The following is a 24890-nucleotide window of genomic DNA, read 5'->3' on the forward strand; positions in this document are numbered from 1 at the left end:
TAGCGGCCTTAACTTGTGACATGTTTTAATTAAATTTTTGTGTGACACTTCTAATATTCTTTTTTGTTTCTTTGCAGATTTTTGGCCACAGGAGAGAGCTATACATCACTGCACCTCCAATTTAGAGTTGGTAAATCTACCATCTCTAACATTGTGAGGTGTACATGTACCGTCATCTGGCAGAAGTTGCAGCCCATGGTGATGCCTTCCCCCACCGAGGAGTCTTGGCTGCAGGTTGCAGCAGGCTTTCAGTCTGTGGCCAATTTCCCAAACTGCATAGGTGCAGTTGATGGTAAACATGTTAGGGTCCAGCAGCCCCCACGATCAGGATCACGCTTCTTTAATTATAAGAAGTATTTTTCAGTGGTCCTGATGGCGGTGGCTGATGCCCATTACAAATTTGTTGCCATTGATGTTGGTGCCTATGGTAGTACTGGGGATTCTCGGGTGTTGCGAAAGTCACAGATTGGGATGCAAATTCTTCAAGATGGCGGAACGCTCCCAGCCCCAAGACCTTTGCCGGGTTCCACACATCCAGTACCCTTTGTGATGGTATCGGATGAGGCGTTTCCTTTAATGACAACCCTGCTGCGCCCATACCCACGAAGGGGACTGGATGCCCGACGGAGGATTTTTAATTATCGGCTGAGTCGTGCACGCAGATATGTGGAATGCACCTTTGGGATCATGACTAGTCAGTGGAGGATCTTTCACACTGCCATTCAGTTGGACACAGACACCGTTGATGCTGTGATAAAGGCTTGCTGTGTACTCCACAACTATGCTCGTGAGTACAACACTGCTGTAGATGTGGAGTACCAGCAGCCAGTATTTAATCCAGTGGTCAACGGGTGTCTGGGCAGGCCATCCAACTCGGGTGTGCGTGTGAGAGAATCCTTCACTGACTACTTCATGAGTCCTGAAGGTGCCGTGCACTAGCAATACTCCTGTGCTGGTGTTGGGCAGCCTGACCAGCAGAGAAGGATGAATCTACACTGACCCTCCAAACAAAGTTGCCGACATTGCTGCAAACTGTTGTGAAAACAAGTCAAGATCCCGAAGAATCAGAATCGACAACAATCAACACAATTGTGTTTAAAGAAAATTTTTGTCATGTAACCCCCCCAAAAAAATTTTGGTTGTAATTTAAATAAAAAAATGTTTTTGGCTTAATTTCTTTTGTTTCTTTGTAGCTCAAAAAAAAGGGGGGTGTTTTCATAAATTAACTATTCTATATCTCATACTGCAGTGAACACATAACAGTAATACAACCCCCAAACCAATAATCGAGTGCCCTTATACCCAGGACAGCGTCAGACACAGAGGCCTTGTCACAATTGTCTAAAAACCGGAGAATAATTTTTGAAAAAAACTTTATTTTACCAAACACAAAATATTTGTAGATTTTATAATTGATTTTTCAATTTGAAAGAAATTAAACAGCCCCTTGCAAAGGCAACGTGCAACTGGAGCTTTAGCCCATTGTCATTTTAATGAAGATATGTGTAATCGGGAGAATACACATAATTTGTAGCCTCGTTGTGAGAACTTGGTCCCAGTTGCTGAGAACTTCCTCTCTCTGCATAACTGCCTTGTTGACTGCTGCACAGATACTGTGGTCTTGCAGGTGGGTCCGGTGTTCTATGGCGGGGCCTGAACAGTCCCAACACCCCCATCAGAACCTCGTTATATGGCACAATTGGAGCAGGGTCCTCCAGAGCAGTGAGGGACATCTGGACCATAGACATAAAAAGAGACTGCCTATCCGGTGGCAGTGAGCGGGTCTTCCTTGCAACAGTCAATGCAAAACAATCGCAATGGTCGTCGCAAGAAGATTTTTTAAATAAATCAAGGGTGTCCATGGCAATTTGCACTGTTTGGTCATCATTGTTCTTCTTTGCTTTTTTTTTTCTTTTCTCTGTTGCCACCAGATAGGCAGCTCTCTTCTCCACTCTCACAGCTTCTGGGGAACCAGATGCTTCAGCAGCTGCTGAAGCGGATGTGGATGCAGCAGAAGCTGTGGTAATGGATGGAGAGATGGTCCCTCCCGCTCCAGAGGAACTGCCTGCTCCATCCTCAGTGTCGCTTTCATGCACATCAGCTGCTGACATGTTTCCTTCCGTCCTGTGGGGGGAAAAACAGAACATTAATAAAATTTTTACATGCAGCAAATAGGCTGCTACTTCAACATTTAGGTCCACTATTTTGCTTGTGTAGTGAAAACGTGTGTTTTCATGTAAGTCATGCATTATCACCACATATTATATATAAATAATCTTGTGGAGTGGATTGTAAATTACCTTCGCAATGTCCGGCTGGTGACAAGGAATTGGAGCTCTTCGCTAAATGGGAAGGTTTGTTTACTCGGTGACGAGCCACTCCTAGCGCAGGTATTTATGAATTTATTGAATCTGTCCCTAATGGAGCGCCACCGTTGCTTCACATCTTTATCTACAAAAAAAAATTAAAAAAAACAACGATTTTTTAGAGATCTAAACAAAGTAGATTTTTAATAAAATCAATGTTTGCTAACTAAATTTAATTATAATTACAAATTTGCTGTTGTGTTGCCCCAGGATAGTTGTCCCATTCCGAGAACATGTCACGCACGATTTTTGTCCAGGCTAGCTCCCAAAAAATATTTATCTTTGTACGACTCATCAGAAGGGTCCCACAGGGCCGGATAATCACGAACCTACAATGAATACAATAGTGTCATTTCATACTCTATAGAATGACCAAGTAATGTTACAGAAATGGTTTTCAAAAGTTGGAATATATTTCAAAAAGAACCCCTACATGAACCCAAGGACAAACTAAAAACACAAACACCAATAAACACGTTCTTGTGCCGTTGTTTAAAAACAAGCTCTGGCGCCGTCAATCCTGAGCAGGCCGTGCGGCAACATGTGTTGCTGGGTGGGCTCACGATAAGCTCGGGATTGCCGGTGCCACTGCTTGTTTGCAACCTGCAAGACACTCTACACTCAAGCTTTCAAAACCATAACCCTAATCTCTACACCAACACTAATAACAGTGTTTTTGTCCCCCTATATTTTTAGTCCAGAAAGGCTAGGCAGACAGCCGTGGGCCAATATTTGTGGCCCGGGAAGGGGTTAAAATAACCCTGGCTGTTCCCAGGCCATGAATATGAAGCCCACAGCTATCTGCTTAGCCTTTCTGGATCAGAAATAAAGGGAGAGCCCTAACAAAAAAAGTTTTGGGGTCCCCCTATACTTTTAGGCCAGAAAGGCTACGCAGACAGCCGTGGGCTTATATTCATAGCCTAGGAAAGGGGCCATGGATATTTGCCCCCCCCTGGCTACAAATAGAAGGCCGCAGCCGCCCCAGAAAAGGCACATCAAAATGATGTGCCAATTCCGGCACTTAGCCCCTCTCTTCCCACTCCCGTGTAGCAGTGGGATATGGGGTAATGAGGGGTTAATGCCACCTTGCTATTTTAAGGTGGCATTAAGCCCGGTTAATAATGGAGAGGCGTCAATAAGACACAAATTCATAATCCTATTTAAAGGAAAAAAATATATATAAGGGGACCAACAAAAAAAAAATTACATAGGGTCCCCCTATATTTTTAATCCAGAAAGGCTAGGCATCCAGCCGTGGGCCAATATTTGTGGCCCGGGAAGGGGTTAAAATACCCCTGGCTGTTCCCAGGCTATGAATATTAACCCACAGCTGTCTGCATAGCCTTTCTGGCACAAAAAAAATAAAGGGCCCCGAAAAAAAAATGCATAGGGTCCCCCTATATTTTTAGGCCAGAAAGGCTAGGCAGACAGCTGTGGGCCAATATTTTTGGCCTGGGAAAGGGTTAAAATACCCCTGGCTGTTCCCAGGCCATGAATATGAAGTCCACAGCTGGCTGCGTAGCCTTTCTGGCTCAGAAATAAAGGGAGAGCCCCTCAAAAAAAGTGTTGGGGTCCCCCTATATTTTTAGGCCAGAAAGGCTACGCAGACAGCCGTGGGCTTATATTCATAGCCTAGGAAAGGGGCCATGGATATTTGCTCCCCCCCCCCCCCCGGCTACAAATAGAAGCCCGCAGCCGCCCCAGAAAAGGCGCATCTAAAAGATGCGCCAATTCCGGCACTTAGCCCCTCTCTTCCCACTCCCGTGTAGCGGTGGGATATGGGGTAATGAGGGGTTAATGCCACCTGGCAATTGGAAGGTGGCATTAACCCCGGTTAATAATGGAGAGGCGTCAATAAGACGCCTATCCATTACTAATCCTATTAAAGGTTTTTTTTAAAAAAAAACAGACACTAGAAAAAATATTTTAATGAAATAATGACACACACTTTTTGACAATTCCTTTATTGCACTCTTAATCGATCTGAAGACCCTCGACCTGCAACAGAAATAAAAAAACAAACCAAATTTATACTCCCTGGCCCTGTCCGCAGAAATCCCATAACGAGTGTCCCACGACGATCTGCCATGGAGAACAGACACATCCGGAGATGTGTCTGCTCTCCACGGCTGCTGCAACACACTGACAGGTGCTCCGGCACCTGTCGGTGTGTTACTGCGCATGCGCGAGAGTTTACCGGCGGTCATTGACCCCGGTACTTTCGGTTTACGGCACTACAGCGTGGGAAAGTTCACACGCACCTGTAGTGCCGTAAATAGAGACTCCGGCGCCATTGAACTCCGGAACAGTACACGATACACTGCTAGGAGCTTCGCTCCTGGCACTGTATCGCCGGAGAGCAGGGGATCGGCGTGGGACACTCGATTTTTGGATTCTGCGGACAGGGAGTATGGATTTGGTTTATTTTTTGGGGACTTTTTCCCTAGGGGCGAGGGCTTCGCGTACCTGTATGTGCTGTATGGTGAGTATATACTCTATGTTATATGTACTGTGTGTCATGTATGTTACGTTTATTGTATGTGTATTGTGTGTGTTTGTGTTTTGTGTTACTTACACTTGTGCTAAGTCGCCGGACATAAGGACAACTCTCCCATCCTAATACGGGATGGGAGTAGTAATCCCATACGGCGACTTAGCACAATGGTGGCACTATCATCACATGGGGACACACACACACACAGACTTCACACACATACACAGACACACACACAGACACACACACATACACAGACACACACACAGACACATAGACAGACACACACACATACATACCAAATCTATCAAACGACCGACATCGATCCCCATGCGACGATATGCCTCCATGCTGATGCAGCGCCCCAGAGTCCTGGTCATTGCAGTACTGTGGCTCCGCCACTATGGGGAGCTATGGTACGTCTGATGGCACTGAAGGAGTTCATCTGACCAGGTATCACATACACCAATACATTTCACAGTCGGGCCTCCAGGGGGAGCTAAGGGTGCTATTCATTAGGCCACTCCTCACCAGTGTGGGTAAACTGGGGGTCAGGCAGGAAGTTAGAGGAGAAAGCTGACTGGGTTGGAACCAGGCAACACCTAGTGGCAGCGGGTGTTGCGGGGGAAGATTCGGTAGGGTCCCTGTCAGGTTTGGGACCCTGACAGAGGCCTGGCAACGAGGAAGAACGTCACGGGACCGTGCCTGCTCAGCATAGCGGCGGTGCCCTAAGAAAGGATCAGAAGCGAGATATATTGTGCTGAGTGAGAAACGAGATCAAAGCAACAAGGAGAATACCAGTAGGAGTCATGCTGTAAGACCGAGGCAACATCTTACTGAGGCGCACAACCGGTGGCCGGAACGCCGAGGAAGTATTTATATATCTAGCTCCAAGCAATACTTCAAACCAACGGCAGGACAGTCAGTCATAGGCGGGCTGTCTCACTTAAATCACCTAAGAAGACATAGGGGGCAACCTGTGGAGAGGGGCGACTCTAGGGTCCTTGAAGAGCTCCGAGCCTACCCGTCATACGGGTGCGTCCCAACCAAACCACCGGGAGGGACGGAGGATTAGCAGAACATCATCTAATCGAGTTGTGAGGGAACATGAGAAGCAGACACAACAGTTGTGGGGACTTTCAGTAAGCACAGCAGGGGAGGACCACAACACATAGCGCTAGCAGGAAGGCACAGATTTCCACCTGCGAAGAGAACTCTGGAGGTGCCATTGGACCGGCCGGACTTGCGCAGCCTGGTGATCTGGATTCCGGACTGAGACCGAGAGATCTTCAGTAAAGAGGTAAAGAGACTACAACCTGGTGTCCTCGTTATTTACTGCACCGCACCACCACCATTCACCACCACCTTTTACACACTGCACGCCCCAGCGCAGGCAGGGCCACGGACCGGGTCTAGCCACCGTGACAACCCCAGAGCAGAGACTCAGAGGCCCGGTACCGGGTACCCCTCGGCCCTGCGGCAGTGGGGGCGCTGCACTGACAGTCTCTTCGGAATCCAGGACCACACTCCGCCCACGCACTTCCACCCACGCACTTCCTCCCACTTCCCCGCACTTCCTGCTGCAGCGGTTTCTCCACCCATAACCGCATAAAACCCACAGATATTTTTTGATCTGCGGGTTTTACTGCGGGTTTGACCCTCACAATGGAGGTCTATGGGTGCAGAACCGCTGCAGTTCTGCACAAAGAAGTGACATGCTGCGGGTTTTTAACCGCTGCGTTTCTGCGCGGTTTTTCCCACAGCATGTGCACAGCGGTTTGCGGTTTCCATAGGTTTACATGTAAATGTAAACGCAATGAAAACTGCAGCGGACCCGCAGCGGCAAAATCGCTGCGGTTCCGTGGTAAAAACTGCAATGTGTGAACATGGCCTAATCCTTGCAGGCGCAACTCCAAGCCATGTGCTGAGAAGCATGTACGTGACACACACACTTATACACACACGTACACGGCACACACATACATGGCACACATTTATCCACTCACATGTACATGGCACACACTTATACACACACACGTAGACAATACACACTTATACACACATGTACACGGCACACACTTATACACACATGTAGATGCACACACTTATCCACACACATGTACATGGCACACACTTACACACACATATACTGGATTTTGGCAGCTGAAAGGAGGACATCGGTAAACTAGGGGAGGAGTCCGGAGGAGAGAATTTGCATATTCCCAGTCCATTCTGGGATAAGTGAAGAGTCTCCGCGGGCTCAAAGAACACTGGATTTTGGCCGTTGCAGCTGCAGTGACTTTGAAAGCTTAGGTAAGAAAGTGAAAGAACTGGGAGCTCAGGTGGTCTTCTCATCCATCTTTCCGGTGGATGGCCATGGAGCAAGGAGGTGGAATAAGATTCTGCAGGTGAACAACTGGCTATGTCGGTGGTGCCATCAGCAAGAATTTGGATTTCTGGATCACGGAGTGAATTACCTATATCAGAGGTGTCAAACTGCATTCCTCGAGGGCCGCCAACAGGTCATGTTTTCGGGATTTCCTTAGCATTCCACAAGGTGCTGGAATCATTCTGTGCAGGTGATTAAATTATCACCTGTGCAATACAAGGAAATCCTGAAAACATGACCTGTTGGCGGCCCTCGAGGAATGCAGTTTGACACCTCTGACCTATATGATGGACTGCTTGCTAGAGATGGGGTGCACCTTACGAAGACTGGAAAACATGTGTTTGGAAGTCGCCTTGCTACAATCATCAGGAGAGCTTTAAACTAGAACAATGTGGGAAGGGAAGCAAAAGGCCAGGAAAGGTCATATACCTGAAAAATAGTATTGAGGACTCTGCTATTAGAAGTGGAAAGGAAGAACAAAGACAAAAAAATCTAAATAATAAAAATATTGAAGTAAGATAAACCAATCACAAACTAAAATGTTTCTATACGAATGCACAAAGCATGGGCAACAAACAAGGAGAATTGGAACTACTAACACAGGAAAAGAAATATGATGTCATTGGAATCACTGAAACTTGGTGGGATGATACACATGATTGGAATACAAGGCTAGAAGGATACAACTTAATGTACCTTCACACTAAGCGACTTTGCAGCGAGAACGACGACGATCCGTGACGTTGCAGCGTCCTGGATAGCGATCTCGTTGTGTTTGACACGCAGCAGCGATCTGGATCCTGCTGTAATATCGCTGGTCGGAGCTAGAAGTCCAGAACTTTATTTCGTCGCTTGATCACCCGCTGTCATCGCTGGATTGGTGTGTGTGACGCCGATCCAGCGATGTGTTCACTTGTAACCAGGGTAAATATCGGGTTACTAAGTGCAGGGCCACACTTAGTAACCCGATATTTACCCTGGTTACCATTGTAAAAGTAAAAAAAAAAACACTACATACTCACCTTCTGATGTCTGTCACGTCCCCCGGCGTCCACAGGGTTACGCGCTGCTGCCGAGAACTTCCTGCACTGAATGTGTCAGCGCCGGCAGTAAAGCAGAGCACAGAGGTGACGTCACCGCTGTGCTCTGCTAACAGGTCATTCACCTTTGATTACTGGGCATCTAAAATAGACACCTGGCCTGAATTGGCAGAATATGCATTACAGCTGCTAGTGTGCTATCAAAAAGAGTCTTCAGTGCTGCTGGTTCAATACTGATAGAAAAAAAGGACTCGTCTGGTTCCCCGAAATGTTGATGATCTAACCTTCATTAAAATGAACCAATCATGGATTTCTAATTATTTTGCTCCACCTTCCCCTGCTGACACGTAGCTTGCCTAAAAAATGTCTTGCTTTTGGCCTCCTCTTACTGACTTCTCAAATTCCGCCATTTGCAGCTGCTGAATGTCCACCATAGTCCATTTTTATACCTCCCTAAATGGGCTGACTCCCCCCACAGGGCCGTGGTCACCACCTGGCGCAAGCACCCATGCGAGTGCCATTTGCCTGGACAGGTGGGTGTGCCCACTCTTGGGCGACGGCACTGGCACAGGGTCCCTCATAGTACAATGAAGTGTCTCTGACGGTGGTGGTGCACAACCAATGTCAGACACACCGTCATAATATGAGGGGCCCTGTGCCAGTACCACCGCCCATGCGAGAGTGTTCCCCCCAGCTCGAACCGTGCTCTACCACTTGCAATACTTACCTCTCCCTGCTCCACCACTGTGTAATCTGTGCTGTTAAATCCTTCAATAGCACTGCCAATCCAAATTTGTTGAAATGACAGATGATAGTTAAAATATACAGGGGCCCTGGCCTCCATTTACACCAGTTAATACTTTGCGCCTACTACCACTGTCTGCTACTCAGCAGAGGAGCCCACCCCTGTACCTAGCTATGCCACCTGTTTATTTATGAAAAAAAAATTTGGCAGACATTTAGCCTACTTACTTATTTGGGCCTACTCACTGTGTCAGCCTCTCATTATAGTTGTCCTCCACTGAACAAAGCAATGCCGCCTGTTTAGTCCTTTTACCACATTTGAACTGCATTTAGCCTACTTTATTATTTGGGCCTATATCTGTGTTTCCTCCTCATCCTGCCCATTGCTCAGGCACTGCTAGATGAGTTTGCTGGTACATTGACCCAGACCACTACATTCCCCTTGCACTCGACACAGCCACAATCTGACCCTGCTGAAAGTCAGGTTCCCCTTCCCGCATACTATACCACCTTACACGGGGACAAAGAGGAAGGTGCAGATGAAAGCGCAGGTTCCTTCATCAGGTGGGGGGGTCATACTTGTTGGCAACGTCACTGGCACAGGGCCCCTGATAGTACGCAAAAGTGTCGCTGCCGGTGGGAGGTGCCCCAGCCGTGCAAACACACCGCCGGACTATGAGGGGCCCTGTGCCAGTGCCAGTGAGTGGCCCCCACTGCTTGCTCAGGATCACAGCACTTGCAAAGTTGAAATACTTACCTCTCCCTGCTCCACCGCCGTGACGTATTCCGCGTTTCCTGGGCCCATGAAAAACTTGAACCAGCCCTACCCCCACAACTTTAGCCAAATGACCCCCAGTTTTCAATGCCTAACTATTATTATAAAGTAAATTAAGATTGACAAGCTTCAGTAATAAGAATTGATGTTTTTGGCATTAAAATGGGCACTGTTGGTGTTTTCCTTTCCTCCACTCACTGCCGACTTTGATTCCCCATTGATTTGCATTGGGTTTCGTGTTTCAGTTGGCCCCTGACTTTACGCAATAATTGGCCAATTTCACCCGACCCGACTTTTGACAAAGTCGGGTTTCGCGAAACCCGACTCGATCCGAAAAAAGTAAAAGTCGCTCAACTCTACTGGGGAAGATTCAGCGATCGCTGATGGTTCAGCATACGGCTGGAGTGTACGAGCGACCGGCGGATGTGCGAGCAAAGTCTTCGCACCTTCAGGAGCAGGGCTGGTAACTCCGGATAATTTTTGAGGAAGCACTGCACCACCAGGTTCAAGGTATGAGCCAGGCAAGGAATGTGTTTCAGTTCTGAAAGGGCTATGGCAGCCATAAAATTCCTTCAGTTATCACTGACTACCTTGCCTGCCTCAAGATGTACACTGCCCAGCCATGACTGAGTTTGTTGCTGCAAGTACTCGGCCAGTATTTCCGCGGTGTGTCTGTTGTCGCTCAAACACTTCATATGTAACACAGCCTGCTGACGCTTACCACTAGCTGTTCGATAATGGGACACCTCATGCAGGGCTGCCACTAGGAATTTCAGGGCCCCATACTGTCAAAATTTTGGGGCCCCCCTCAAACTCTGCCCAGACTCCACCCCCAGTTCCACCTCCACCATAGCTCCGCCTCCACCCATCGAACCTTCCACAGTCCCTCTGCCCTCTCTTGGAAAAACTCCACTTCTGCACCTCGTCCTCGCCTCGCCACACATTAACACCATATCACATACATAGCCATCAGCTTTTGTTTTGACCAAAAGATTTTTTAAGCCTACCACCATGACAAGGTAGACTCTGGATCTAACTAGAGGAATCTGACTAAAGGAACCGCTGGTGAATATCGGTCTGCACTTGGGACGGGCCGCGGGTCTCCTGACCTGAACTCAGCAGCCTCACAGCATGCATGAGGATGCTGGTTAGAAGATCCGCGCCCGATCCATGCACTGCTGTGTGAGCGCAGACCGATTTCTCCCTTTCGAAAATTACGCTGCCATAATAATAAAGATGCTTCCCAATCATAAATACTCACTTGCATCAATAAATCTCCACGCCACGTCCCAACCAAAACTTATAAGTTACTGGATGATCCTGAGCTGCTGCCTGATGTTGTATCTGGGCATTAGGTTTTGCAGCCGGTCAGGATCATCCAGTAAGGGTACTGTCACACAGTCACACTTTGATCGCTACGACGGTACGATCCGTGACGTGCCAGCGATATCCATACGATATCGCTGTGTCTGACACGCAGCAGCGATCAGGGATCCTGCTGAGAATCGTACGTCGTAGCAGATCGTTTGGAACTTTCTTTCGTCGCTTGATCACCCGCTGACATCGCTGGATCGTTGTGTGTGACAGCGATCCAGCGATGTGTTCGCTTGTAACCAGGGTAAACATCGAGTAACTAAGCGCAGGGCCGCGCTTAGTAACCCGATGTTTACCGTGGTTACCAGCGTAAAAGTAAAAAAAAAAAAAACAGTACATACTCACATTCCGGTGTCTGTCCTCCGGCGTCTCAGCTTCTCTGCACTGTGAGCGCCGGCAAGCCGGAAAGCGAGCACAGCGGTGACGTCTGATGTCACCGCTGTGCTTTCCGGCTCTGCTGCTTACACAGTGGAGAGAAGCAGAACGCCGGGGACAGACACCGGAATGTAAGTATGTACTGTTTGTTTTTTTTACGTTTACGCTGGTAACCAGGGTAAACATCGGGTTACTAAGCGCGGCCCTGCGCTTAGTAACCCGATGTTTACCCTGGTTACCCGGGGACTTCGGCATCGCTCCAGCGCCGTGATTGCAACGTGTGACCGCAGTCTACGACGCTGGAGCGATACTCATACGACGCTGCGACGTCACGGATCGTGCCGTCGTAGCGTCCAAAGTGTGACTGTGTGACAGTACCCTAACATATATACATTGCTGTTGGGGAGTGAAAGGGGGAGGGGGAAGGAATGATTGTATCACACAGTCACGTACTGAAAAAGTGGACAAACGAATACATGGACTTGTTATTTACTCACACAGCTGATGTTGCCACTGGCGCCCAACACCCAGTCAAGAAGAATCTAATGGTCACCTCAGTCTGCCCACCGCTGCCGCCTCAGCCTGCCCACCAAATAAATGGAAACAGTGTATATTATTGCATATATAATCACCAATTATGCAAATATAAAAAAAATCTTTATGGGTATTTATTAAAAATCTATAAATTCTAGAACATAAATACACCTCAAAACTTAGCTCAAAGTGATTGTATAAAAAATAAAAAGTAGTCAACAGGAAAGGGGTGATCACCACATTTATTTACTACCCAGGTTAATACTATTATTATTATGTATTTATATAGCACCATTGATTCCATGGTGCTGTACATGAGAAGGGGTTACATACAAGTTACAGATTACAGATACGATTAGATAAGATTACAGATACGATTAATCCCCACAGTTTTAAGCGTTCCCTAAAAACGCATTTGTTCAGACTGGCCTACCGCCTCAACGCATTAACCTAACTATGCCTGTGTGGCCCATTCAAAAAAGCAAACCATAATCAGGTTCCCTGCATCATGTTCTCATATACTTTATGCAGTTAATAGCCTCTGTGTCTGTACTGTTACATACTTAGGCAGTTACCTGGTTCATGCAGCTTTACATGAACACCCGAGCCTTACACTATGGCTGGTCCAAATAACTAAAGCCATTGTTACCATCCACCTCTCGTGTTTCCCCTTTTCCTCATAGATTGTAAACTTGCGAGCAGCAGGACCCTCATTCCTTTTGGTATTTTGATTTGTGTTTATTGTTATGCTGTAATGTCTATTGTCTGTACAAATCCCCTCTAAAATGTAAAGAGCTGTGGAATATGTTGGCGCTATATAAATACAAATTATTATTATTTATTTTACTTACTTTTATAGCACCATTAATTCCACAACTCTTTACAATTGTCAACTATTCTTGTTTGCTAAATGTTCGCAGATGTTGGCACCCTCTTGAAACGCGATCGTCGACTAGCCCTGGTTGTCCTCGCCGTCTCCACAGCCTCCCCACAGCAGATTCCTCCAGCGGAATGCAGATTCACCTTAGCAGCCTCCACCAATGGAACGCGGACTCCCCACAACAGATTCAACCTGCAGGACGCAGACTCACCCTAGCAATCTCCACCTGCTTGATGCACACTCCCCTTAGCACCCTTCCCTACTAGCCTCCCTTAACTCCACTGAGCAGCTTCCCTTGGGCCCTGTTGGATGCGGCCCCAGTCCATGACTGGCTGCCACATCCAACAGGGCCCAGGGAGAAACTAGTGGGGGTTGCAGGGCCCAGGGGGAGGCTAGTGGGGACTGGGGGCTGCAGGGCCCAGGGGGAGGCTAGTGGGGACTGGGGGCTACAGGGCCCAGGGGGAGGCTAGTGGGGACTGGGGATTGTAGGGCCCAGGGGGAGGCTAGTTGGGGCTGCAGAGCTCAGAGGGGAGGCTAGTGGGGACTGGGGGCTTCAGGGCCCAGGGTGGAGGCTAGTGGGGCTGCAGGGCCCAGGGGGGAGGTTAGTGGGGACTAGGGGCTGCAGCACCCAGGGGGGAGGCTAGTGGGGACTGCAGCACCCAGGGGGAGGCTAGTGGGGACTGGGGGCTGCAGGGCCCAGTGGGAGGCTAGTGGGGACTGCAGGGCCCAGGGGGGAGGCTAGTGGGGACTGCAGGGCCCAGGGGGAAGGCTAGTGGGGACTGGGGGCTGCAGGGCCCAGGGGGGAGGCTAGTATGGGCTGCAGGGCCCAGGGGGGAGGCTAGTGGGGACTGAAGGGCCCAGGGGTAGGCTAGTGAGGATTGGGGGCTGCAGGGCCCAGGCGGGAGGCTAGTGGGGACTGGGGCTGCAGGGCCCAGGGGGGAGGCTGATGGGGACTGGGGGCTGCAGGGCCCAGGGGGAGGCTAGTGGGGATTGCAGGGCCCAGGGGTAGGCTAGTGGGGATTGGGGGCTGCAGGGCCTGGGGGGAGACTAGTGGGGACTGGAGGCTGCAGGGCCCAGGGGGAGGCTGGTGGGGACTGGGGGCACAGGGGTAGGCTAGTGAGGATTGGGGGCTGCAGGGCCCGGGGGGAGGCTAGTGGGGACTGGGGGCTGCAGGTCCCAGGAGGGAGGCTAGTGGGGGCTGCAGGGCCCAGGGGTAGGTTAGTGGGGACTGTAGGGCCCAGGGGGGAGGCTAGTGGGGACTGGGGGCTGCAAGGCCCAGGGGGGAGGCTAGTGGGGACTGGGGGCTGCAGGGCCCAGGGGGTAGGCTAGTGGGGACTGGCAGTCCCCACTATCCTCCCCCTGAACCCTGTTGGATGCAGCCCCCAGTCACCACTCGCCTTCCCTCATCAGCCACATGCTGCCAGGCGCAGCCAGCTGAAGCCTCATCTGCTCACGAGACTCAGAGACTGGCCGCAGTCTCCTAACTTTACTCTGCCTGCCTGACAGCCCGCCGCCTCCCCTCCTCCTCAGCCAACTTCGTCAGCCTGCCAACACCTGGCACACCACATGCCGGCTGCTCTGCTCGGAATGAGGAAGTGCGAGCACGAGCAGCGTGACGACAGGACCATGATGCCCCGGGCCGGTGTCAACTTAAAGGGACAGTGCCCATTTACGTCCGCCTGATGCATTAACAACACTGTAGGTGTATCTTTAAATCACCACAGTTTTGTTATGCATCGGGCGTTCAGCAGAACAGAACAAAATGTCTATGGGCCCGATGAACAGAAACAAAGAGAGTGGGGCCCGAGTGGAGTGAGCTGCCAGCGTGTTCGGGCCCCCTCTTTTTGCCTCTGACCACCGGGCCCCATACTGTAGTAATGCCTGTAATGCCCTGATGGCGGACCTGACCTCGTGTGCAACACTGGCAGCTGCGGATGGAGTGGTCGTGCGACTGTGCTCTGTGGACGAGCTTTCGCTTCTGGAGGAGGTGGAGGAGGAGGAGGGGTGGCGAACGCCTACAGCCAACTGTTTCCTAGACCGTGGGCTAGGCAGAACTGTCCCACTATGGCTGTTCCCTGTGGACCCTGCATCCACCACATTAACCCAGTGCGCCGTGATGGACACATAACGTCCCTGGCCATGCCTACTGGTCCATGCATCTGTTGTGAGGTGCACCTTTCCACTGACTGATTGCCTCAGTGCATGGACAATGCGGTCTTTGACATGCTGATGGAGGGCTGGGATGGCTTTTCTTGCAAAGAAGTGCTGACTGGGTAGGTCATAGCGTGGTACTGTGTAGGCCATCAGGTCTTTGAAAGCTTCGCTTTCAACCAACCGATAGGGCATCATCTCTAGCGACATTAGTATAGCAATGTGGGCATTCAAACCCTGTGTACGCGGATGAGAGGATGAGTGCTTTCTTTTCCTAACGAGAGTCTCTTGTAGGGAGAGCTGGACTGGAGAGCTGCATATGGTGGAACTAGCGGTGTTGGCGGTGGACATGGCGGATTGAGAGAGGGTTGGTGACGGTATTCTTGATGTTGGCCTACATACAGTGTTTCCTACCAATAACCTTGTGATTCCCTGACTGCTTTGGCCTTGCGACGATACCTCCACATTTGTGGCTGGTGTTGTCCTAACCGGTGGGCTTACAGTGAGGGAAGCAATGTAGAGTTGCTGACTACCTTCATTCTGAGCAGGTGCACCAACGGTACAGGACGTTTGGTAGTTAGTCCAGGCTTGCAAGTGCATGCTGGTTAAATGTCTAAGCATGCACGTTGTATTTAAATTTTTAAGATTCTTCCCTCTGCTAAAGGTCTTTGAGCATTTCTTACAGATAACTTTTGACTGATGATTCGGATGTTGGTTAAAAAATTGCCACACTACACACTTCCTACCATAGAATACCTTTTCAGGCATTGCACGCTGTGCTACTTTCACCGGATGGCCCCGCTGTCCTAAAACTGTTTTTGTTTTTGACAAACGTTTTTGGCCTGATACGGGCCTGCCAGATGACAGCAGTTGTGATGTAGATGGCTGCTGCGGATCATCCTCCTCCGCTTCTGAGCTACTGGCAGCGGCACCCTCTTCCCCCAATGGCTGCCAATCTGGGTCAACAACTGGGTCATCTATCAACTCCTCTTCAATGTCCTATGCACCTTCCTCTGTGTCACCGTGTAAGGTGCTATAGCGTTCGGGACAGGGCACCATAGTTTCCTCAGGGTCAGATTGTTCCTCAGTACACTGCGAGGGCAATGTAGTGGTCTGAGTCAATGGAACAGCATAATAATCTAGCTGTGGCTGTGCATCAGTGCACTCCATGTCCGATTCTTCTTGTAATTGGGAGTGTACAATTTCCCTTTCTAACCCAGGCACGGTATGTGTAAAGAGCTCCATGGAGTAACCTGTAGTGTCGCCTGACGCATCCTTCACTTTTGGTTTGGGTGAAGGACACAAGGAAAAGTCTTGTTCCTGACCGGGAGCATCCACTGAAGACTCGCTGCTTTTATATTTGGAACTTTCTGAAGAGGAGGCGAAAGAGCTAGAGGCTGAGTCAGCAAGGAAAGCCAAAACTTTTTCCTGCTGCTCCGGCTTTAAAAGCCGTTTTCCTACTCCCAGATAAGGGAGCCTTCGAGGCCTTGTGTAGCCAGACGATGACGCTGGCTCAACACCTCCAGCCTTAGGTGCTATTTTGCTTTTGCCACTACCACCAGATGCTCCACCACCACCACCCCATCAGTACCAGCTGGCAACGACCGCCCCTGGCCTCTTCCACCAGGCTTCCTAATTTTTTGGAAAATCTAACCAAAATAACAACTGTTATCGGGTACTGTAAAACAAGGTAGAAGGTGAGAATTTAAATCTCCCTTTTTTGGGGGGGAGACTGAACCAAAACTCAGGCCCTGTGTATAAAACAACACTAAGTAAGTGGCAGAAAGTGGCTGGCTGATATACGACAAACTAACAGGACTGAAGTATATCCACTTTGTGAGAATGTGAATCTCACTTTTTTTGGGGGGAGACTGAACCAAAACTCAGGCCCAGTGTATATAAAAACGCAATCTAAGTGGCAGAAAGTGGCTGACTGACATACGACAAACTAGCAGGACTGAAGTATATCCACTTAGTGAGAATTTGAATTTCACTTTTTTTTTTGGGAGACTGAACCAAAACTCAGGCCCTGTGCATAAAACAACACAATGTAAGTGGCAGAAAGTGGCTGGAAGATATAAAATACAAGGACTGTAGTACAATTTCAATCTCTCTACAGTGATCTCAGGACAAGTATGGCAGCAACAAAAAGGACTGCTGCACACAAGTGTGGACAAATAAACAAGATAATTGTGCAGAAATGAGCAACAGGATTTTTGCTTTTAAAAAAGCAGTTGGTTTGCACAGCGGCGTACAAACAGCAACGCAGCTATCAGGGAGCCTAATAAGGCAGCCTAATAAGCTACAGAGCTGATGCACAGAAATCTAGCCTCCACTGTCCCTGCAAAAAAAAAGTGATGTTGGACAGTGGAAATCGCTACAGTACAAGCAGTTTGGGGGGTTAATCTTCCCTCCCTAACTATATCCCTTCTTCTGACGAAGCTGCAGCAATCTCTCCCTATGCTGAGATCGGCAGAAATAAGATGGCGGTCGGCGTGCACGCCCCTTTATAGCCCCTGTGACGCCGCAGAAAGCAAGCCAATCACTGTCATGCCCTTCTCTAAGATGGTGGGGACCGAGACCTATGTTATCACGCTGCCCACACTCTGCGTCCTGCTTCATTGGCTGAAAAATGGCGCTGAACGCGTCATACGAAACGCGACTTTTGCGCGCAGATCGCCGACCTCATGGCCAATCCCACACTAGGATGGGGTCAGGTTTCATGAAACCCGACTTTGCCGAAAGTCGGCGATTTTTGAATTTGTCCGATCCATTTCGCTCAACCCTAACACACACATGTACACGGTACACACACGTACATGGCACACACATATACACACATGCACACGGCACACACTTATACACACGGAACACACATGTACATAGCACACACTTATATACACACACATACATGGCACACACTTATATACACATATAATAATAATAATAATAATAATAATAATTTTATTTATATAGCGCCAACATATTCCGCAGCGCTTTACAACTTATAGAGGGGACTTATACAGACAACAGACATTACAGCATAACAGAAATCACAGTTCAAAACAGATACCAGGAGGAATGAGGGTCCTGCTGCTCGCAAGCTTACAATCTATGGCACACATTTATACACACATATGTACATGGCACACACTTATACACACACGCACACATGTGCCACGGTTCACCTCATGCTGCCAACACTAGGTCACGGATCCCAGCAGTATGTCGGGGATCCCGGGGAGGATATATTTATCGTCCCCACTACTCACCCCAATTTGTCACGAATCGGGGTTGTTTGGTTTCCCCTGGTTCCTTCTGAAGGGGATTTATCTATATCCCACTTCTCAGTTCCGGTTTGCAACTTGCAGCTCTCTGGAGCCCCCCTTACCCTCAGGTCAGACTAGGTACTGCACCTAGGGAAATTAGTCACCAGAAAAGCTCCCTGCTATGTACTGGTTATTGGGCTCACTGCAGCGAGGGCGATTTAACTACACTCAGGCGGGAACAATAATTAACAACGCCGCTGTCGCTACACAGATTCCCAAATGCACAGAACCAAGTATGCTGCCACCAGCTCCGATTGCACCAAAGGTTAACGGGTCCAGAGCCAACCCAAAGCAGTAGCGTAATTCACCTCAGAGGACACACAGTTCGTTATAGAGCAGAGAGAGACAAGCTAGTGGAGCGCCCCCAGGCGAAGGGCAGCGGGGTACTCGGTACCGGGTCCCTCTGTCTCGGTTCTGGGGTCCAGGGATGTCACGGTGGCCCGACCCGGTCCGTGGCCCTTCTAAGGGGCGTCCAATTAAAGGTATTAGTTTGTCAAGTGTTCATGACGCCACCTGTGGTATTCGGTCAGGATGAATGGCAGCTAGATGGTATACCTTCCCACAGGTGAAGTATGTCCCCAGGGCTTCCCTTGGTGTACGGATGGTGATAGTGGACGTTGTAAGGCGCAGGGAATAACGAGGACACAAAGGTTGCAGTCTCTTTACCTTTTACTGAAGACTTCAGCGTCCGCAGTCTAAAGTACCACTCACAGGGCTAGCTGAGTCCGGCCGGTCCGAAGGCACATCCAGAGTTCCCTTAGCCAGGAGGAAATCAGTAGCCTTCCTACTAGCGCCTGTGTGTTGTAGAACCTCCCTGCTGAGCACCACGGGAAAGTCCTCACAAACTTTGTAGATATTTCTCTCTCTCTGTCCCCCAGATGGTATGGATAGGACAAAACCCGTATGACGGGGTAGGCCTGGAGTTAATTTATAGGGACCCTAGTGACGCCCTTCTCCCACAGTTGCCTCCGTGTCTTCTTAGGTATTTAGGTTGGACAGCCAACCTTGAATTAACTGTCCTGCTGTTGTTTAGAGTAATGCGTAGAGTCAGTACTCCCTCGGTGTTCCGGCCACCGACTACGCGCCTCAGAAGGATGTTGCCGATCTTAGGGCAGAACTCCTCCCGGTGTTATCTCCTTGTGCTATGATCTCTTTTCTCACTCTCCACAATATACTTCGCTTCTTGTCCTTTCTTAGGATGCTGCCGCAATGGGGTGCAGGCGCAGCTCCGTAACGCTCTATCTCGTGCTAGGCCGCTGTCAGGATCCCACCCCTGACAGGTCCTCCTTGGGTCTCCCCAGTCAGCTTTCTTCTGACTAACTTCCTATCCAGCTCCCAGTTTTACCTGTGTGTGAGGAGTGGCCTAATAGATAGGACCTTTTGCTCCCCCTGGTGGCCGGAGTGTGAAGTTGTCACGGGAGACCTAGATGTGAAAGAGCAAATAACCCGGGCCCCTGCAATTTCCCTGAAAACTAGGGAAACCCTGACTGACCCTCAACCCAGAGTTTACACTAATGGTGTGCATGTCTGGGGCTCCACCCTCGCCCTATCTCCTGTTTCAACCCTAGGCTGAAACCACCACCCAGTGAAGGCCCTCTAACCAGCACCCAGAGTAAGCACAGACAAGGATAACGCAAAATATACACCACGCCGCAGTCACTCAGGAATACACTATAAGTGCAAATGGCAAAACAAATACAAATATGGGAAGGAGGAAAAAAGACAAAGGGAAATACACCACCAGCAACGATATTCCAACTACCAGCTCACCACTCCAGACCGAGATAACGACGCACAAGACAGAAGCTATAATCGGCGACGCCCAATGTTTAGGAGAACTATTTAAAGGCAGTGGGCATGGCCCAGCTTCCAATCCGAGCACTCGGCAAATTAACCCCGGAGTAGCTAGATAAAATCTAGCCGATGCCAATGAGCGCATAGTGGACAAAAGCGGAATTACAGCTGTCTTTCGGACGACCTGGTCTGAACAGCGTCCGACATGACAGTACCCCGCCTTCTACGAGGGACCCCAGGGCCCTCACGGCTTACAGGACCCGGCTTGTGTGGATGGCGGCGGTGAAACAACCTGACCAGCCGATCAGCATGAACGTCCGAGGCTGGTACCCAGGACCTCTCCTCAGGCCCATAACCACGCCAGAGAACCAAGTACTGTAAAGTGTGGCGCACTACCCGAGAGTCAACCACCTTGGAGACTTCAAATTCCAAATTACCATCCACCAAGACTGGAGAAGGCATTGGTGTCGCATCCACAAGACCCACCACCTTCTTTAACAACGATCTGTGGAACACGTTGTGTATTTTATACACCGTAGGAAGCTCCAACCGGTACGCTACTGGGTTAATGACAGCGGCGACCCTAAATGGCCCAATAAACCGTGGACCCAATTTAAGGGATGGTATTTTGAGTCTTATGTTTTTTGTGGATAACCACACCCAGTCATCCACACTCAGGTCCGGAACTGGCACACGCCTACTGTCAGCCACACGTTTGTACCTAGCACCCACACTCAACAGGTGCTGTTTAACTCTCCTCCAGACTGTTGACAATTGTGCTCCTAACTGGTCCTCCTCCGGGACGCCGGAAGAGCCCCTCTGACTCAAAGTACAAAATTGAGGATGTAGCCCGTAAACACAAAAAAACGGACTCCCCAGATGACTCCTGGCGGTGATTATTTATGGCAAACTCAGCCAAAGGAAGGAATGTAGACCACTCCTCCTGGTTATCAGAGACAAAGCAGGGTAAGTACTGTTCCAAATTTTGGTTCATACGCTTAGTCTGACCATTTGACTGAGGATGAAACGCCGAAGAATGAGACAACTTGATCCCCAGCCGTGAGCAAAATGCTTTCCAAAATTTTGCCACAAACTGAGTACCCCTATCTGACACGATGTCAGACGGAACCCCATGAAGTCTGATCACCTCCTGCACAAATACCTGAGCCAGAGTCTTAGCGTTAGGTAGGCAACGAAGGTAAAGACACGAAGTGCGACATTTTTGAAAACCGATCAACAATCACCAAGATGACCGTGTTCCCAGCTGAGGAGGGCAAATCAGTGATGAAATCCATGGAGATTTCCGTCCATGGCTTACTAGGTACCTCAAGAGGAAGTAGTGTGCCAACAGGACGGGAGCGGGGCGTCTTAGCCCTAGTGCACGTGGTACAAGCTGACACGTATGAGACCACTTCCTGTCGGATCTTGGGCCACCAAAACCGACGTGACACCAACTCCAAGGTACCTCTAACCCCAGGGTGGCCAGCCAGGACAGCATCATGATGCTCCGCCAAAACTTTTAAGCGGAGATGAAGCGGTACAAAAGATTTGTTGATGGGAAGCTCAGATGGTACCTCCTCCTGAGCCTCGGCAATCTCATCCTCAACCTCGGTAGTGAGAGCCGAAACCACAACACCCTTTTGGAGGATGGGTCCTGGATCCTCCCGAGGTTCTTCCCCTGGAAAACACCTGGACAGAGCATCCTCCTTAGTGTTTTTAGACCCCGGTCTGTAAGTGACAACAAAATTGAACCGCGTGAAAAACAATGCCCAGCGAGCTTGCCTGGGGGACAGACGTTTGGCTGACTCCAAATACAGCAGATTCTTATGATCGGTAATAACAGTTACCTGATGAACAGACCCCTCCAAGAAGTGTCGCCATTCCTCAAAGGCCAACTTGATAGCCAACAACTCCCTTTTGCCGATATCGTAGTTACATTCTGCGGAGGACAGTTTCTTGGAAAAATAGGCGCATGGACGCAAATCACTCAAAGATGAGCCTTGTGACAGTACCGCCCCCACACCAACCTCAGACGCATCGACTTCCACAACAAAAGGTTTTGAAACGTCTGGCTGCACAAGAATGGGGGCTGAAACAAAACTGTTCGTAAGAAACTCAAATGCGCGAACAGCAGCCTCAGGCCAAACGGAGAAATTGGCACCCTTTTTAGTCATGTCAGTTAGCGGTTTAGCAATGATGGAAAAATCCTTGATAAATTTCCTATAGTAGTTAGAAAACCCAAGGAACCGCTGAAGTGCTTTCAGGTTATCAGGCCGTTTCCAATGCAGCACCGCTTGCACCTTAGCGGCGTCCATTTTAAAACCAGAAGCAGACACGATATAACCCAAGAAAGGCAACTCTTGAACAGAAAACACACATTTCTCAAGTTTAGCATACAGCTTATTCTCTCTGAGAAGCTGTAACACCTGCCTGACATGATCTAAATGAGTATCACGGTCGCAAGAATATATGAGAATATCATCTAGGTACACGATAACGAATTTCCCCAACACATGCGAAAACACATCATTGATGAAATGTTGGAACACTACTGGTATGTTAGTCAACCCAAATGGCATCACCAAATTTTCAAAATGACCCTCAGGGGTATTAAAAGCCGTCTTCCACTCATCACCTTGACGGACTCTTATGAGGTTGTACGCCCCCCTGAGGTCAAGCTTGGTGAACCACTTAGCACCTGCCACCTGGTTGAACAAATCTGATATTAGTGGCATAGGGTATGGATCACGAACCGTAATCTGGTTCAACTCCCTGAAATCTAAACACGGGCGTAATCCACCATCTTTCTTCTTCACGAAGAAGAACCCTGCTGCCACAGGTGAAGATGAAGGCCTGATGTGCCCTTTGCTCAAACTTTCAGCAATGTAATCATTTAACGCTTGTCTCTCCGGACCGGAGATGTTGAACATCCTTGCTTTAGGAAATTTGGCCCCTGGTTTAAACCTGATAAAACAGTCATAGGGGCGATGTGGCGGCAACTCTGAACAACCCTTCTCAGAGAACACATCCACAAAATCCAGAAGTGACTCCGGAACACTTGAAGTCACAGCAGACACACATGTGGCCAGGCAATTCTCCTGGCAGAACTCGCTCCACCGAATTATGTCCTGAGTTTTCCAGTCAATTACCAGGTTGTGCATAGACAACCATGGAAAACCCAAAACCACCTGAGCAGGAAGATTCCTGAGCACCTTACATGTAACCTGCTCGAAATGTAGAACCCCAATGTGAAGTTTTACCTCAGCCACAAATTCAGTAATCTCCCCCTGTGAGAGAGAAGCAGCATTGATGGTGACCACGCGAATAGGATGAGGCAGTTTTTCAATCTTAAAACCAGAAGTGCGCGCAAACTCCTCATCAATGAGATTTGTGGCTGAACCACTATCTACAAAAACAGTAATTGGCAGCTCACTGCCAGCGATCATAACCTTAGCAGGGAGTATGCATTGAGAAACCACCATGGAGGATATACATAAGCTCAGATTGGTCTCCTCCACACCCTCTGAGCTTAGAAGTTTTTCCGCTGTTGCGTTTTTCTTAGACAACAGAGGACAGATGTTAATAAAATGACCAGTCTTACCGCAGTAAACACAGGCTCCCTGCTTCCTGAGCTCAGGGGCTCGACGCTTCACATGAGACACCCCTGCGATTTGCATAATCCGTGGGCTCACCTGCAGCAACCACACGTGAACCCAAACCCTCTCCCATAGACGGTGTTTCATGCTCCCCCTGACGTAAACGGCGATCAATGCGGACAACCAGACTCATAGCGGAATCTAGAGAAGTAGGAGTCTCATACATCAGAAGGGCTTTTTTAACCCTTCCAGAAACCCCACGAATAAACTGACTCCGCAGCGCAGGATCATTCCATTGTGTATCGATCGCCCAGCGATGAAATTCAGAACAGTAATCCTCTGCAACTCGCTCCCCTGGTGAATAGTGCGTATTCTGCTAGAGCCATTCTGTCAGGCTCATCGTAAATATTCCCAAGACAAGAAAAAAAACTCTCCACAGAGTCAAATGCAGCAGAATCAGATGGCAAAGAAAACACCCATGCTTGGGGATCCCCGCTTAACAATGACAACACCAGGCCCACACGCTGAGCCTCATTACCCGAAGAGATCAGGCGCATACGGAAATATAGTTTGCAAGCTTCACGAAAAGAAACAAAGTTACTGCGTTCCCCAGCAAATTTTTCAGGCAAAGGAAACTTAGGCTCAGCAACTCTTCCTGTCACTCCAGCTTTCACATTAGACACTGCAAGTCCCTGTTGCTGCACTGCCCCCCTCAACTCAGTGACCTGTAGGAACAGCGCCCTCAACTGGCGGTTTATGGAAGTCATGGGATCCATGACAAAACAAAAAAAAAAGAAACCCTTTTTTTTTGTTTGTTTTTAAGGCCTAGGTGTGAAAGAGCAAATAACCCGGGCCCCTGAGATTTCCCTGAAAACTAGGGAAACCCTGACTGACCCTCAACCCAGAGTTTACACTGATGGTGTGCATTTCTGGGGCTCCACCCTCGCCCTATCTCCTGTCTCAACCCTAGGCTGAAACCACCACCCAGTGAAAGGCCCTCTAACCAGCACCCACAGTAAGCACAGACAAGAATAACGGAAAATATACAC

General features: G+C 49.1%; 1 protein-coding gene and 1 long non-coding RNA gene across 1 annotated transcript; both read right to left on the reverse strand.

Moving 5' to 3' along the window:
* LOC143793520 (uncharacterized) overlaps positions 1-24890 on the reverse strand; it is a 349323-nt gene that overhangs the window by 204896 nt on the left and 119537 nt on the right.
* On the reverse strand, positions 1542-13241 carry LOC143793588 (uncharacterized). Its single transcript, XR_013220158.1, has 5 exons — positions 13115-13241; positions 12055-12139; positions 2553-2695; positions 2301-2451; positions 1542-2124 (listed from the first exon to the last, which is right to left on the reverse strand). It is a non-coding gene; the product is annotated as an uncharacterized LOC143793588 (long non-coding RNA).

Source organism: Ranitomeya variabilis, chromosome 1 (genome assembly GCF_051348905.1).
Source record: "Ranitomeya variabilis isolate aRanVar5 chromosome 1, aRanVar5.hap1, whole genome shotgun sequence".
NCBI lineage: Eukaryota > Metazoa > Chordata > Amphibia > Anura > Dendrobatidae > Ranitomeya > Ranitomeya variabilis.